This window comes from Biomphalaria glabrata, chromosome 1 (assembly GCF_947242115.1).
Source record: "Biomphalaria glabrata chromosome 1, xgBioGlab47.1, whole genome shotgun sequence".
NCBI lineage: Eukaryota > Metazoa > Mollusca > Gastropoda > Planorbidae > Biomphalaria > Biomphalaria glabrata.
In genome coordinates, this window is record NC_074711.1 from 34,617,875 (window position 1) to 34,634,492 (window position 16,618).

The 16,618-nt window shown below is 37.0% G+C and overlaps 1 protein-coding gene across 7 annotated transcripts in view; it reads left to right on the forward strand.

Moving 5' to 3' along the window:
* Nucleotides 1-707: 707 nt before the first annotated feature.
* The window catches only part of LOC106051909 (polypeptide N-acetylgalactosaminyltransferase 5-like), a 38,519-nt gene continuing 22,608 nt past the window's right edge, over nucleotides 708-16,618 (forward strand). For 2 of the 7 annotated variants that reach the window (XM_056033657.1, XM_056033707.1), the window contains exon 1: nucleotides 3,239-3,389. The gene's annotated coding sequence lies outside the window, so the exon portion shown is untranslated. The other 5 variants (XM_056033666.1, XM_056033690.1, XM_056033684.1 and 2 more) reach the window with 5 other exon arrangements.

Sequence of the window (16,618 nt, forward strand, 5' to 3'; positions counted from 1 at the left end):
GACAAAACCTTTAAGTGAGTGAATGAATATCGAGATTTAGAAAATGAAAGACAGAAAAATGAAAAGAATGTCAGAAAGGAAAAAAAAAACAAAGATAAAATTTATGTTTAGACTCTATCGACCAATGTGAAGGTCAATGGTTCCATTCTTCTATTAACCACACTGCTAGTTTTTACTCGTTTTAATTGTAAAGCTTCGTCTTTATTTGTTACAACTTCACACTAATTTCTGATGTCATAACCAGACCTCTTCCCACTCCTGTTTTCCAATGACCATTTGGTTTCCTCTCCATACACACTCACACACACTTCCCCTTCTACCTCTCCATCTTTCACCCTATCTTCTGAAATCAAGAATGACTCCCTTGTCTTGGCATGCGAAAAATCTCTATGTTGAGTTCTAACAAAAAAAATATAACGAAGGCTTTAACAAAAGAGTTCCAAATTCACAAGATTTTTTTATCCATTCCAAATCCCAATCTTACAAGAAATAGTTCAGACCTTAGACTAAAAAAAAAAAATATCCACACAAGAAATAAAAGTATTCACTACAATGAAATCTATCTAGTAACCTAAAGCACTAAGGTTCTCCCACAGCAAGAAATCTGTGTGTACTGGTACTCCCTTGTGTGCGTGTCAAGGAGACGCCTCGCAGTCCACTAACCAAGGCCAGGAAGGGCGAGGCAATGATAGAAGGGGAGAAAACTTTTTTTTATTTTTAGCCACTATATGAAGGTGAAGAGAGAGGACTAAGAATGAAAGGGCTTGCAGTGACGTCCCTTGTGATATTTTCTTTATATTTAGAATGACTGGCCCAGGTACGTTTTTTTTCCCCTATATCTACTTAAGTCTACTTTTTTTTTATTTGTGTAAGACGTGCTTGCTTCTACTAATTCTAATTTTAATCTAATCATGTTGTATCATTAAAATATAGACATAGTGCTCTAGGTCAGTTCTGATCATGCAAAATCTAGTCTAGATTGAATATCGATATATAAGATCTATATATTTAGATCTATTTATTTATCTATATATATAGATCTATATAAGATATATATATATATATATATATATATATATATATATATATATATATATATATATGCCCTATATTTCAAAATCAGCAAAAAAAATTCTACAAGATAAGATAGTGCCCTGATTTTGACTATAAATCTATAAAGGGAACGGCCTTGACTAGCTTTAAACGAAAAATCGTTAAAACTCACACGGACTATCCTTTGAACCGTTATTTGGGGAAAAATCTGTTTAGTTTTTAATTATATTTTCCAATGAGTAGACCTGACTTATCTAGGACTCTGCCTATACTTCTTCAGTCAAGTTTACATGTGGATGTAATAACGTAAAGGTTAGGGCGAAGTCGTTCTCAGCGGTGAGTTCGTCTGTCCGTCTGCCTGTCTGGTGAGCACACAATGACGCCAGACGCTTTGGTTTATTTGTTTATTTGTCTGCGTTCATGAGACGTGGAAAACGGGAAAGGGCGAGAGGACGCTGTCCGGAACAAAACCTGTTCAACTGTCCGGAACAAAACCTGTTCAACTGTGAGTCTTGACTCCTTTCATTGTATCTCTCTATTTGACATGCACACTCAAAAGTGAGTTTAGAAATAAGCTTCAAATATAAAAAGGATAAATACAGAGTGGAATGTATTATAGTAAATACAAAAAAATGACCAAAAGTGATTACTTTATGGTATTTGTGTTAAAAAAGTGTGAATATTACGTTGTATTCATGTGTTTCTGATAACTTTGTGTTTGTGTACTAGTGTCAGTGATATACAAAATTAATTTAAAAGGTAATAAATGATTTGATGGAGCGACTTTATTAGATACCAAATTGTTAGCCTTCCACAAAATGAAAAGCATTTATTGTGTTTGTGTTTTTCTGCCTCTCTGTCCGCCTAACCGTCAGTGTAAAGTTCCTTTAAATTTAAAAAAGTAGATTTGAAAATATAATACGATTTCAAAATAGCTGCAGCTTTTAGTCTTTCGAAAGTGTATCTTTTCGTTTTGGAAACCTAATAACCATTTTGTATGCACACTCATATAAACCACTTTTAAAATATGAAGGATAAAGGCAGTTCATGTTCGATAGTTTAGTCCAGGGATTCTCAACCCGTGGGTCGCGACCCCTTTGGGGTCTATTGTCTACCCTACAATTCTGTATTTGTGTATTAGGGGGAGGGGTCGCGGCAGAGTGGGGGATTGTAAAAAAGGGGTCGCCGAGTTTAAAAGGTTGAGAACCGCTGGTTTAGTCACTTATTATCACTATGATAGAACTCGAATGTACGTTTTTTTTTCCTACTTATATCTGACCTATCAATAAACTCAATTCTTAAATGAACTTTTCTAATGCAATTATGTAAGAGTCGCATTTTAAAACTGTCCATGTTGCTAGCACATTTAGACCTATCGTGAGCGTGCTCAGGGCGGACTACAGCACCATGTTTAGTGACTAATTAGACAGCTATACAAAGGGGTCAACACAAACGTCCAGAGCTCTTACGCCATTGCCATCCATATTATACATTTCTTTCTAAGCCTTTTTTTTTCTTCATCACTTTACTCGCAGTGGCGTAGTTAGGGTGGGGGAGGGGGAGAGAATTTGAAAATCCCCCTGGGCCCCCACTTGAAAGGGTCCCGCAAATGAGTGTTCGAATAATTTTTTTACATTAAATTCTAAATATTACGCAAAATGCAGGGACCCCCCATAGAAGTCAAGCCCCACGGGCTTCTAATTGATGGAAAATTTCTAGCTACGCCACTGTTCCCTCGAATACTTTTTCTCTTCGCAGTGTTTACTTTTGTAAAGAAAGATGGAATGCTCTTAGGAAAGTATTATGTGTGATAGGGTGGCATTAATAATTAGCCCTTTAAGAAGCTAGAGTTCAAATCCCGATCTTGAAAAAAAATACTTAATTGGGATTTGACTCGGCTGCCCTGTGGTTGCTTAGCATCATGGAAATCTCAGATAGATACCTTTGCCTGCACAAGAGTTATTCATCAGACGGTTCACTTATTAATTTAATCTCTGAACTCGTTTAAAAACAGCCCTTCATAATCTTTGTTAATCCTTTGTCATCTTTACCTTAAAGCCATCAGCCATTTGTTTGTATTTTTTTAAAAAAGGGGGGAGGGGCGTGAATAGTAAACTATTGGTTGAGTAAGGTATTCCCCTTAAATATAGGCCAGTGAGCACACAGCTGTTAAATTTACCACGTATGTATGCAACTTTAAAGAAAATAGGACGCAGGGACACATTTGTCTTTCGTTGGTGGAGGGTTAATTTATTCTGCTGAGCGTTTTATAAATATCCAGTTGACAGGTTGTTTAAGAAAAAAAAAGGTGTCTTCTCTAGGTGCGTTCTTTAAAGGTAAACTTGTGTCGGTAACATTAGGCTCAATATATGTAAATATGCTGTGTTATTTATTGAAGTTAAATTGGATACACAATTTCTAATATGTGAAATTTATAAACTCAACAGCTAAGTGCTATTTACCATATAAATATGTTCAAAACACTAAAGTTATGCAAATTTACGTCACTAATAGGCCAGCTGGGCATAACAATTATTCATTAGGCCTTAAATATTCGGTGCATGTGCACAAGTGTGTAATTACTTAATATATAGAATGCTGTTGTTGTTTTTTAAAAAAAAGGATAATGTTGTCAGCTTATCTAGAGTAGAGGCATGTATAAATTGAATGGATACGCCTAAACAGTATGCTATTTGTGTACAGCTATTTAAATCTGTGTGCATCGAAACAACTGTAGAGCTATAGAATAGGCCCAATCACTGTGTTAAATGAGCAGATCTATTTAATCGGTCTCTAGACCGAGACATAGAACAGCATTTTCTGTGCAGATTGTCTAATCCAGAAACATCAATTTAAAGAATTTTATAAGGGGTGGTGGGGGAGGAACAGAATGGGTAGGGAAGGCATTGCATTTTTTAAAATTATTAGTCATTAATCATGCTGATAAAGTTTGTTATTATTATTGTATTTTGACTTTCCTGGCGTGAGTTCTTTCCCAAGATTTAAAAAATTCTCCTTTTGTGCTCTAGCATTCTTAATATTAGCGTTGATTTAAAAGATCAGACGTGAGAAAATTAGAGCACCCGGAGTATGGTTTTAGTCATTTCCGCCCTTTCTCTGGGCGCCCTGCACATGAGATCTTAGGATAGCATCATCTGCCCTTTATAATCTCACAGTGTGTGGAAGGGAGGAAGTAGGCGGCACATCAAAGTCGTGTAAACAGTTGAACCTCGTAACAAGGGCCTTTCTGTGCTATTTATAGATCACTTCCTCCCTCCCCCCCCCCTCCCTCTCTTTCATCCGTCTTCTACATCAGTTTTATTTTGCACCTTCGTAGAATTGAGGAGCTTATGGGTGGCTGTGAGTTCTGGCACTCCTCGTCATGGCTCCTCACGCTGCTCGGCCCCACCTCCCCATTGTCACTTCAGGTACTCTCATTCATAGATGTGAACATTCTAACTGTGATCACAATTCAGGGCCTTTAATTCAGTACTCACGACGCACAAGTCAGAGTTATCTCTACTTGTTTCCTATAATTCTTGACCTTAGTTTCGGGACTAATTTGTTGGCATATGTTGTCATTCATGTAAGATAAAAAAGAAAAAAGGATTATAAATCATAGAACTAGAACAGTAAACCGTTTCTTTGTCCAAACATAAGAGAGTTATTCCTTTCATGTGAGTAAATGACGTGTACTAAACATGTGTAGTTATAAGTACCTCGCAATTTAATTATTTAACTATACAATCCAAAGACTAAAGACTAACATCAATTATATATATTATATATATATATATATAACCTTAAAATTTAAAAAAATCTCATATTCGTCAAAACTGCATGCTAGAAAAATATGCAAGTCGCAAGTGGGTTTACGTTGTCATGTGAGACACTGGACTCATCCTCAATCTTCACAGTCTTCGGAATCGAAGACATTGCCATCCATATTATATTTTTTAAAATATAAATCCTTTTTTTTTCTTTTTTGTTCAGCTTTTAAAACTCCGATATAAAAACAAATCAGATCTAATACTTGTCATCTCGTTTTTTAAGACCTACTTGTTTCAAACTTTTTTAGATTAGTTTTTGATTTCTATTGTCGTGTTTGTGTTTGTAATGTTATTACAGCGCCTTGAGCCTACATTTTATTTGTTAACAGCGCTTTATAAATAAAATTATTATTATTAATTATTAATGTCATTAATAGTATGAAATACTATCAATTAGTGATATTTAGTTTCATTTATCGGTGGCGCGTTACTCAAATGCAGTTCTATCCATTGCTGTTAATTATTATAAACGCATAAAAATTTATCAAACATTAATTAGGTAAATATCTTCGAGTTTGAGGGTTAACAAGAGCACTAGATAGACCCAGCTTTTCACTGAAAGCTGAGGCGGAAAGAATGATTCAAGCCTTTGAGGGTTAACAAGAGCACTAGATAGACCCAGCTTTTCACTGAAAGTTGAGGCGGAAAGAATGATTCAAGCCTTTGAGAGTTAACGTCACAGAAAAATAAATGAGTATCCGATACCAGGAAGAGAGGACAGATGGGTACTTGTGCACGTCAACACTCTGGCTGTCCTTAATACTGTTAAGAGACAAAAGCTGAGATGGTTGGGTCAGGTCATAATACTTTAGAAGATTCATATTGTAAGACATGACTATTAAAAGTCATCCTTGAATGTGCAATGGAAGGAACGCAAATTAAGGGTCGTCCAAAGAATAAGAATGGACCTGCCTCTCTCTTGACATGCTGCTTAGAACACTCGAACTGTCACAGCCAGGGGCGTAGTGAGGGGGGGGGGCATCGCGCCCCGGGCGCAGGGTTTAGGGGCGCCATTATGCCCACCAATAACACTTTGTGAGACACTCTTTAAGCCAGCATTCGTCTTACTCTGTGAACTAGATGTGTGGTAGAAGAGATCTTTAGATTCTAGATGTTCTCAATGGTTTTAAAATATGTTACAACATTTGAATCTGGCTTGGCTTTCAGAAGTAGCAAGTTATGCTTAATACTTTGTCTTTGCCCTTAAGTTCTTGTTACTGTATTCAGCCTGGCACCAGGGCAGCGTTATTAGATACTTTTCAAAGAACAAAGAAATGTTTCATTGTAGTTATAAATCCATGTTTGACCTTTACAAATGTATTCCGTTTCCCCCTGAAGCATGTGAGACAATATCGACTCACCGAAGAAGACATTTCAGAACGCAATTATTCTTGACTTTATTTTGTCATGACGTTAGAGTGTCTCGCTATTACAATATCTCGTTATGTGGACTACTTTCGTGTGACAACAACGACAACAAAAAAAAAAAAGACAACTTTCTTAACACGAAGCTGATCTTACGACATACAGGGGCTATATTTACATCGAATGTTAATAGCATTGGCCAGTGCTACCTCTTTGTTTATTGCATTTAATTTTAATGTGTATAACCCTGACCCGCCTCCCAAATTTTTTATGAACCATGATTAAAAAGCATTAGAAAAAAAGTGCGTTGTAGACAACATGGGGGTTGACTTTCTGAAGCTAAGAACGCTGCCTTCATGGCATCATCTCAAGAAAACATTATAGCATGCAAGAAACACTAAACGGATTCGCTTGATTACGTTAATTAGGATTCCAAATATATTTTAAATATATTTGCTAGGAAAAATTGGAAAATTAGTCTAGTAGATCTATATATCCGCTTAACCAGGAGCTTTCTCGGATTAGTTGGGGAGGGGGATGCGTCGGGGTAAAAAATAATCCTTTTTTTTTAATCTAACATTCATTGGTTATTAAGAGAAAAATAATCGCTCCTTAAGCCGTGTAAAGGAGGTATTGTCTTTTTTAGCGGCCCCCGAAAATGGAAAAGATGCTATTAGTTTTGTGTGGAATGTCTGTCCGTCCGTCTGTCTGTCCGCCCGTCCGTCCGTCCCGTTTAGATCTCGTAAACTAGAAATATATTCTAATATTTTAGAAGATTCAAAGTTCTGATGCAACGGCTACTTTTTTCTTTTCTGAAAGAAAAAAAAATTAATTTTTAAAATCAATTATACAAGCAGTTTTTTTTTCATAAAAATGCACCACTTTTACAACTATTCACTATTGATAGTAATAAACACAGGAGGCTCTATAGTAAGGGAGATAGACATTTACCATATTTTAAAAACATTTTTGCAAATGGTTTTAGATTTTTGGTCAAACAATTATTTATTTTTTACATTTGTATTGCTAAGCTATGTATATTCTGTCATACTAACTACTATATGTAAACAAATAAATGTTTACTTTTTTTAAAGAGAAAAAAATTATTTAGTATGCATATAAGTTGGACATAATTTAAAACAACAATAAGTAGGTTTTCATACCATCTCGTGAACCACAGCAATACTACCATGTAACATCCAGGATAAACTAAAGGGAATTTTATTTTATTTTACGAAATGTTTTTTTCTTGAGGATTTGAATAAGAGATTGACCCTTTACAAAATAATTAGATCAATTAGATACTCATTATAAGACATCAGTTAGGCAAGGTTCACATCTAACTTCACATTCACTTTAATCTATCCTTTGGTCTGCTGGACCGCTGGGGCACCGCACAAGATCTGTCAACCTTCTTTTTCCATTCTTCTCTGTCATTTGTCTTTGATATAATTTCATTCTGATATTATTTCTGTAAATATTGAAGCCTTCCATTTTACCTGCCTGTGTGGACCATTTCGGGGGCCGATTTTGAGTTTATATTTCCACAAAAAACCTTGTAACCGTGTTTTTTTTAATGTATTTTTTCTTATGTTTTTCCCTTTCAGAGTGATTAAAGTAGCTGAGATTAATATCTGTTTTTTAAATCATTGTGTTTTAAATTGGCTAATTTCGAATATGAAAAAAAAACCTCTATATTGCTAGATGTATTAGGAGATGTAGATCTCAAATCGATTTAAACAAATGTTAGGCATCTTGACAGAAGAAGCTGATATACGATTTTGCAGTGCAAAATAAATAAATTCATTAACTTTGTAAGAGCATAAAATTTTTTTTGGTAAAAAATTGCACAAAACTCTGTCTATTTTCTTGTTACGTCATTTGCTGAGAATTTGACTCTCTAATCTTTTTCTGAGAATGAGGCTTAGATAAAACAAATCGGTTTTGTATAAGAACACCTCAGTCTCGGTAAAAATGTTCATTGTGTTATGTAAGCAAGCCGAGTCGAGTTCAGAGAAAATGAGAAATGTGTGCATGCAATTTCGACTATGAAGAGAGAACGGATTTAACTTTTAAAAAACTCATATACAAAGAGAGTATCGTTTTGTATCTTTAAGTGCTTTTGAAGTATGAAATGTAAGTATGTAGTGCAGATACAATCATTTTTACTACCAACATAACCAGTTCATGTGTTCTAATCAAGTTTCCAATCACATGACTATTTCCCCCTGAAGCTAGCAAGCCTTTACACAATGGTTACGAACTAGCGATGCACAACTCAGTACGAAAATATCTCAACCTTACACAGCGATTTATTTACATGAACTCTCCAGATGTTTGTTAGTTATTTGCTTACCGTTGCATGTATTGATTAACTAAGTTTATATTTACAGGTATAGTTTTCTTCTAAACCATAACGCCAACTGTAGTTCATATTTTTTTTTATTTATTCAACTTTTCAAAAGAAATTATTAGATTCATGATTGTAGATCATTTTATAAGTGTTTGTTGTAATGTTTATTTTGTACAAAGCTAGTATCATCTTATTCTCTGTCAGTCTGGGGTTCAATTCTCGTAGGCCTACTCGTTATTTCTGCCACTTCCCAATCTTGGATCAAGTTCAAATCTTCTATGTCTATTCACTGTACCTAACCAAATATGAAATTAGACTAAAAATTAAGTAATTAAATAGTGGTAATTAATTGTTTTCTTTAATATCGAAAAGGGAAAAACATTACATTATTGAGAAATATGGTTTTAAATATGGAGTTTTTCCAGCTTTGTTTTTTTTTTAGATTTTGTTATTGATTGCACCACTTTGGAGATTCAGAGCTATTACGGATAGTTTTAATTAGTTGGCTATTTATGGTGCACAGAATATAGGACGTTTTGATATTTTAAGAACTTTTAGCAATTATTGTTCTGTTGTCACAGATTAATAATAAATTACTGTAGACGTTACTAATTAATAATGATAATAACGAGACTGTCTTTATCAAGGTAGACATATATAACTAACTTTTATTTCCGTCCGATTCTTTGCTTTCGCATAAAACATAAACAACAAACAATGACGTAATATCTTCTAATATTAGCACATCCTTCCTTTTGAAGCTATTATCACATCCTTCCTTTTAAAGTTCTTAATACTTATATTTACAAGGAATTTCGACAACTCGACCACTTCTGGTTGTCTTGACCGGCACAGCAAGTTCTCTAGATGTTGGTTTATAATTGTCTGTTTCGTTTGTTCTAACAGTTTGCTGTTCATTGTCTTCGTCGGTGTCATAGTACCCAGAGATGTCTTCTTCGTAGCTCTTGTTTAAAAACCGTTGATTTCGTCTGTATTGTTGTAACCCTGCCTTGCACCAGTGCTTGAGGTGCGCACTAGCGCACTAGTGAACGTAAACAGGAAGAGACTAGAACGGAGAGAATAACAGTCTATCAGGGATTGTGAAGAGTCTGAATGTTTTGGAAACTAAGAAGCCAGCTTTTGGTGCTGCCTGGAGGTTGCAGAAGGGACCTGGAGCGAAGCGGGGAAGGCTGTCGTTGGTCCACATTCGGGTTGCTGTCTAAAGGACTGGTAAATTAGTAGAAAGACTCTGAGGAAGCTGAAGGATGCTATGTGTTTGTCCTAGTGAATAAACACCTGTCTTTATTTCCTGTTACACTGTGTTGTGTTGCCTGCCTTTACGTTGAGTGCCTACCCAAGAGTTACAACAATTGGTGTCGAAGTGGGATTTGGGCAGCTCAACAAAAGGAAAGAATGGCAACGCTTAGGAAGCTAGATGAACTTAGCTGTAAACAGTTAAAAGAGGAGCTCCGAGCCAGGGAGCTGAGGATCTTCTGTGCAAAAGAAAAAATGAGAGCCAGTCTGTGGCAGGCTCTTGTTGATGAAGGGGAGGATCCGGAAATATACCTGTTTGAGGTAGAACCAGATATTGGTGAGGTGTTGAAAACCATGCAGAACTGGTTAAGTGAACTTTGTACCTTCCAGGATTCGATGAATCATTCTATGGACAAACTGATACGTAACGTGCAAGGCCAGATCAATCCTATAAGAGAGAGGAGTCTAACATCATTCAACAACAATGAACAGTTACTCATTCAAGACTGTGGCTGTACTGATAGTTACAAAGAATGCGTCAATCTTAACAAGAAGCACAAAGATGAACAGAAAGAGACAGTCGAAGCAATAGAAGAAGTCTGCTACGCGACTGAAACTTTTGCTGTACCAGCTTTGAGTGCAACAACGACCTGGACGGAGCAGGAAAACTTTGAGCCTGCGTTAGAGCCTGTCATTTTGGACCTTAAGGACCCCTGTCGATCTGCCAGTACCTACGAGGGGAACTTGAATTTTGATTGTTGCATTCAGGTGGTAAGCAACAACTGTACATGCGGTGCTTCACGAAGGGAGTGCAAATGTCAAGAAACCCATCAACAGGGTCTGAAACCAGTGGACTTCGATACTTCTGTTTTCACCAACGAGAGAGGCTCTGAAGGTGGTGAGAGGAACCCTGCAGCTGATGGACTTTTGCACCTGAAACGTTGTAAAGGTGCCTTACAGACAATTCTCCCTGAGACGGCTGAGGCTGACAGTTTGTTAAACAGCGTGGCTTCATGTGGGTCTACAGCTCTTTCACAAGTCATCCTTAGAAAGGGCCTGGTGAAGCGCAGTTCTGAATCAACTGCATTAACAACAACAAGAGCTGTCACTACCACTCGATGTGTCAGGTGGCTGACGCCAGCGACAACCGTTAGGATGGAGAGGCCACGTTTGCGACATCGTGTCGAAAGAAACTTGGTCAACTGGAGAAGGAGAAAACGGCACCTGCAGAGAGCAGTGTGGATCGCTTTGTGGGGAGCACGCTCCATGCAATCTGTGACTCCCACTGACCGACCTCCACCTGCATTGATCAACCGTGAACATTTTCTTTTCGGGACGAAAAGACTAAGGTGGGGGTAATGTTGTAACCCTGCCTTGCACCAGTGCTTGAGGTGCGCACTAGCGCACTAGTGAACGTAAACAGGAAGAGACTAGAACGGAGAGAATAACAGTCTATCAGGGATTGTGAAGAGTCTGAATGTTTTGGAAACTAAGAAGCCAGCTTTTGGTGCTGCCTGGAGGTTGCAGAAGGGACCTGGAGCGAAGCGGGGAAGGCTGTCGTTGGTCCACATTCGGGTTGCTGTCTAAAGGACTGGTAAATCAGTAGAAAGACTCTGAGGAAGCTGAAGGATGCTATGTGTTTGTCCTAGTGAATAAACACCTGTCTTTATTTCCTGTTACACTGTGTTGTGTTGCCTGCCTTTACGTTGAGTGCCTACCCAAGAGTTACAACAATTGGTGTCGAAGTGGGATTTGGGCAGCTCAACAAAAGGAAAGAATGGCAACGCTTAGGAAGCTAGATGAACTTAGCTGTAAACAGTTAAAAGAGGAGCTCCGAGCCAGGGAGCTGAGGATCTTCTGTGCAAAAGAAAAAATGAGAGCCAGTCTGTGGCAGGCTCTTGTTGATGAAGGGGAGGATCCGGAAATATACCTGTTTGAGGTAGAACCAGATATTGGTGAGGTGTTGAAAACCATGCAGAACTGGTTAAGTGAACTTTGTACCTGGAGCGAAGCGGGGAAGGCTGTCGTTGGTCCACATTCGGGTTGCTGTCTAAAGGACTGGTTAATTAGTACAAAGACTCTGAGGAAGCTGAAGGCTCCGTATTTTTAGCTACCGATGGTTTCAATAGTTTGGGATCAGTTGGAATGATGTCCCTGAGTCTTCTACTCATCAGCAGTTGTGATGGCGAATAAAGCAGTCCGCTTATCGGAGTATTTCTATACTCGAGCATAGCGAGATATGGATCTTTCCCACTTTTGTATGCTTTGTTAAATATCTGCTTTACGATACCAACATACACCTCACTTTGTCCATTTGATTGAGGGTACCTGGGACTTGATGTTGTTATCTTGAAACCCCATTCAGAAGCAAACTCTCTATATTGATAGCTATTGAATGGCATATTGTCGCTCACTATTTCTTCTGGTATGCCATGTCTAGCAAAAATACCTTTCATTGCCCTGATAACACATTCTGCTGTTTTGTTCTCCAGTCGTTTTATTTCAGGGTATTTAGAGAAATAGTCCACAACAAGCAAATAGTCATTGTTTCGCCATTCAAACAAATCTGTCGCAATCTTTTTCCATGGTCTGTCTGGTACAGCATGAGGTAGCAATTTTTCCTTCACATTATTTCTTTTGAACGTTGCACATGTTGCGCATTTCATTATTGTCGAAAAAATATCTTTGGACAATCCTGGTCAAAACACACTCTGTTTTGCCTTGGATCTGGTTTTCTCAAGACCAAAATGACCTATGTGCAACTTGTCGAGAATTTCATTTCTCATACTTAAAGGAATTATAATTCTGTTCTCATAAAACAATATTCCATTCTCTTCATGAATACTGTCTTTAAATGACCAATACACTTTCATTGTTTCATGAACTTGAGTTTTTATCTTTGGCCAACCTTCTCTGACATAATTCATTACAAGTTTTAATTTATCATCAGATTCAGTTTTCCTTCTAATTTCAATAATCTTCTGATCACTTCCCGGAAACTGCTGTTGCGCTATGAATTCTCATAACCATGTCATCATTTGAATTTGATTGTTCTTGACCATTGATGTACGCACGCGATAACGTATCAGCTATTTGCATTTTTGAACCTGGAGTGTAAGTTACTGTTAATTGATATCTCAACAGTCTTAACATCATCAACTGAAGTCTTGGTGAAATCTTATATAAAGGCTTAGTCACAATAGTTTGCAAAGGTTTGTGATCTGATTGTACAGTCACAATTCTTCCAAAAATATAATGGTGAAAATGTTCAGCTGCAAACACTATAGCTAACATTTCCTTTTCTATTTGTGCATATCTGCACTCTGTTTCTGTCAATGATCTTGACGTATACGCAACTGGTTTGTCCTCTTGCATTAAACATTCTCCTTTCTTGCTCTGCATTCCACTGCCACAATACATCTTTCTTTAGCAATTCACGCAATGGACTGGTGATTGTTGACATGTTTGGAATGAAACTTGACAAAAAGTTCAACATCCCTAGCAGTCTTTGAATTCCTGTTCGATCTGTTGGTGCTGGCATCTCCATTATTGCTTTGATTTTAGCTGGATCTGGACGAATACCATCTGCTCCAATTTGTCTTCCGAGATAACTAACACCAGAAAGTTTATATTGTATCTTGTTCTTGTTGAACTTTACATTGTTCTTTCTAGCTCTCTCCAGAACCTTTTCAAAAATTTGATCATGTTCTTTTTCATCTTTTGCTGCAATCAGCATGTCATGTGACATGATATGTACACCTGGGATGTCTCCGAATACTTGATAAGCACGTTTCTGTAATACTTCACTAGCTGAGGATATACCAAAAGGCATTCTCAAGAATCTGTATCTTCCAAACGGAGTATTGAATGTACATAAATAAGAGCTTGGTTCATCCAACTCAACTTGCCAATATGCATCCTTTTGATCAAGTATACTAAACACTTTTGCTGCTCCCAGTGAACTATTGATTTGATCAAATGTTGGTATAGTGAAATGTTCTCTCATTATATATTTGTTCAGTTATAAACACAACCTCAAAGAATTATCTTTCTTCTTTGCTATAACCAAGTTATGAACCCATTCTGTTGGTTCATCAACTTCTGTGATCACTCCATCTTGTTGCATTTGTGTGAGTTTTCTTTTTAATTCTTCATAGAGTGATGGTGCAACTCTGCGCGCACATTGAATAACTGGTTTTGCATCTGACGTCAGTTTAATGTGATACTTCATTTTGTATGCACCGAGTCCTTCGAATACTTGATTATATTTTTTCATCAACACTAGCGGAACTTCATTTTGTTGCTTGACATCGTGTACTTCGACATTTCTCTTTGCCTCAATTAGTTTTAAAGCAATAGATGTCTTCAGACCTAGTATAGGATTTATACTTTTCTTGATCACGTACAGATCATCTTTAACTTCTACATCGCCGACTTTAAATTAGTTTAAATGTGACCGATGCAACTCCCTTCAGTTCTAATGCTTCATCCCCCAATGCTCGTAGGGTACTATTTGAATTCTTTAACTGAGTATCAGTTTCTAAATTGTTCCACGTTGACTCTGATATCACATTAGCTTGTGCTCCTGTGTCAATCTTCATTTTGACTATTTTCCCCATAATATTGACATCAACCATCCAAACTTTGACATTGTTGACATTGTTGTCAGTACCAATTGCCTCAAACCAGAACTCATTTACTTGGCTTGACTGACTTTCATCTTCCAGTAAATCAACAGCTTTGAAGTTTTTCGAACGACATTTTACAGCGAAGTGATTTCTTTTTTTACATTTTCGGCATGTCTGTCCGAATGCTGGGCAATTGTATTTTCCATGAGATCCACCACAAGATCTGCAATCTCTAATGAAACTTGTTACATGATTCTTTGCCATATTTTCCTGTAAGGTTTTGACTGGCTTTCTATCTTTTGTCTTCTTTAATTTATTAGCAGCATCCACATGTAGTCCTTTCATATCTATCATTTGGTTCTGGGTATGCTCATCAGCACGAATTATGCTTGCTGCTTTCTCTAAAGTTAAGTCTACATCTCTCAGAAGTCTCTCTCTCACTCGATCCGACTGTATGCCATACCAATCGATCTCTGATGAGTTCATCTCAAAGATTGTCAAACTTGCATTCTTTTGCCAAATTCTTTAACTCAGTATAAAACTTTTCAAACGTTTCTACGTCTTTCTGCTTTCTTGAAAAGAATTTAAATCTGTCATACACAGTGTTGGCAAAAAATGATTCTGAAACCTTTCAATTACTTTGTCTACAGTCTCATCCTCACATACTTGAAAAGTATTGTAGATGTCTCGAGCGGGTACACCGATCAGGTGTAGCAATAAAGCTTTCTTCACTGGCTCGGGCTTCGTATTTTTTTCAGTGGCGACCATAAACAATTCAAAACTTTGTCTCCATTTTTTCCATCTTTCAGATAGATTACCATCTAGTGACAACGGTTTAGAAGGATCGAATAATTCCATTATTCGTACAGATTCTAGATTCTATGTCTAGATCTAGATCTAGATCTAACAACATGAACTAACGACACCACAAATAAAATGTACTTTTAGCAATTTAGAAACCACTAGATCTAGAGATCTACATGTTACCAGCACTTTAAAGCAATGTGACACTAGATTTGACACCTAATCTAACACCAGATCTGACACAAGATCTGAAACCAAATCAGACACCATGTTCTGTTGTCACAGATTAATAATAAATTACTGCAGACGTTACTAATTGATAATGATAATAACGAGACTGTCTTTATCAAGGTAGACATATATAACTAACTTTTATTTCCATCCGATTCTTTGCTTTCGCATAAAACATAAACAACAAACAATGACTTAATATCTTCTAATATTAGCACAATTATATATTTTTTTTGCATTTTAAAGCATTGAGAAATTAAAATTCTAAGCCCCATCGCTTGTTGCACAAAGTAATTTTTAGTTGGCATCAGCAATCTTTCAATCTATGGCGTCCTTGATATTGTTTAGTTTGCATTGACTTCAAAATCTGCTGCCTATTATCTTCTTTTAAACGTCTTAGCTTTTCTTTAAATTACGTTAGAACGCCGCCTAATGTCGAGAACGAAACAGAGCCTAAGAGTAGGGCCTAAAAGGTGAAGAGAGGAGTTTAGTTTACATGTCAGGGGACTCTTACATGCTCGGAGCCCTGATCAAAACAAACGCTCTACTCAAGGCCAGCCTTAGATAATTGGAGGCACTAGGCGAAGTGAATGTGGTGGCCTTAAATAAAATATATAGAAAAAAATAAACAGCCAAAAAATAAAATTATGCAATTGATTAAAAACCTAGTGTACTCTAACAATAATATTGGGCACAATTTTCGCAATTTTTTCCCTATAAGAATAGTTTAGAGTTCTGAGTCCTGTGCGAGACCCCAACCAATCGAAGGCCCTAGAGGGCTGCATAGTTAGCCTATGCCTAAGGCCGGCCCTCCTCTACTGCTGTTTGCTTATTTCTAACTAGACTCTTATATGATGTTGTGTGCTATTAAGATGTAAATCTTTCTGTCTGTGTTACACAGTTGTTTAAATAGTTTTCATATTTCAGATTGCTTTTGACTGATAAAAGAAAGTATTTTTCTATGTCGACTACTTCAATGAAACTGATATCCCCCCACCCCCCAAAAGAAATCATAAATTTGTCAGCATCAAAACGTCTGCTTAATTTTGAATGTGTCTAGCTCGTTCTTAACGTCTGCTGGCCAGAGACATCTTGTGTCA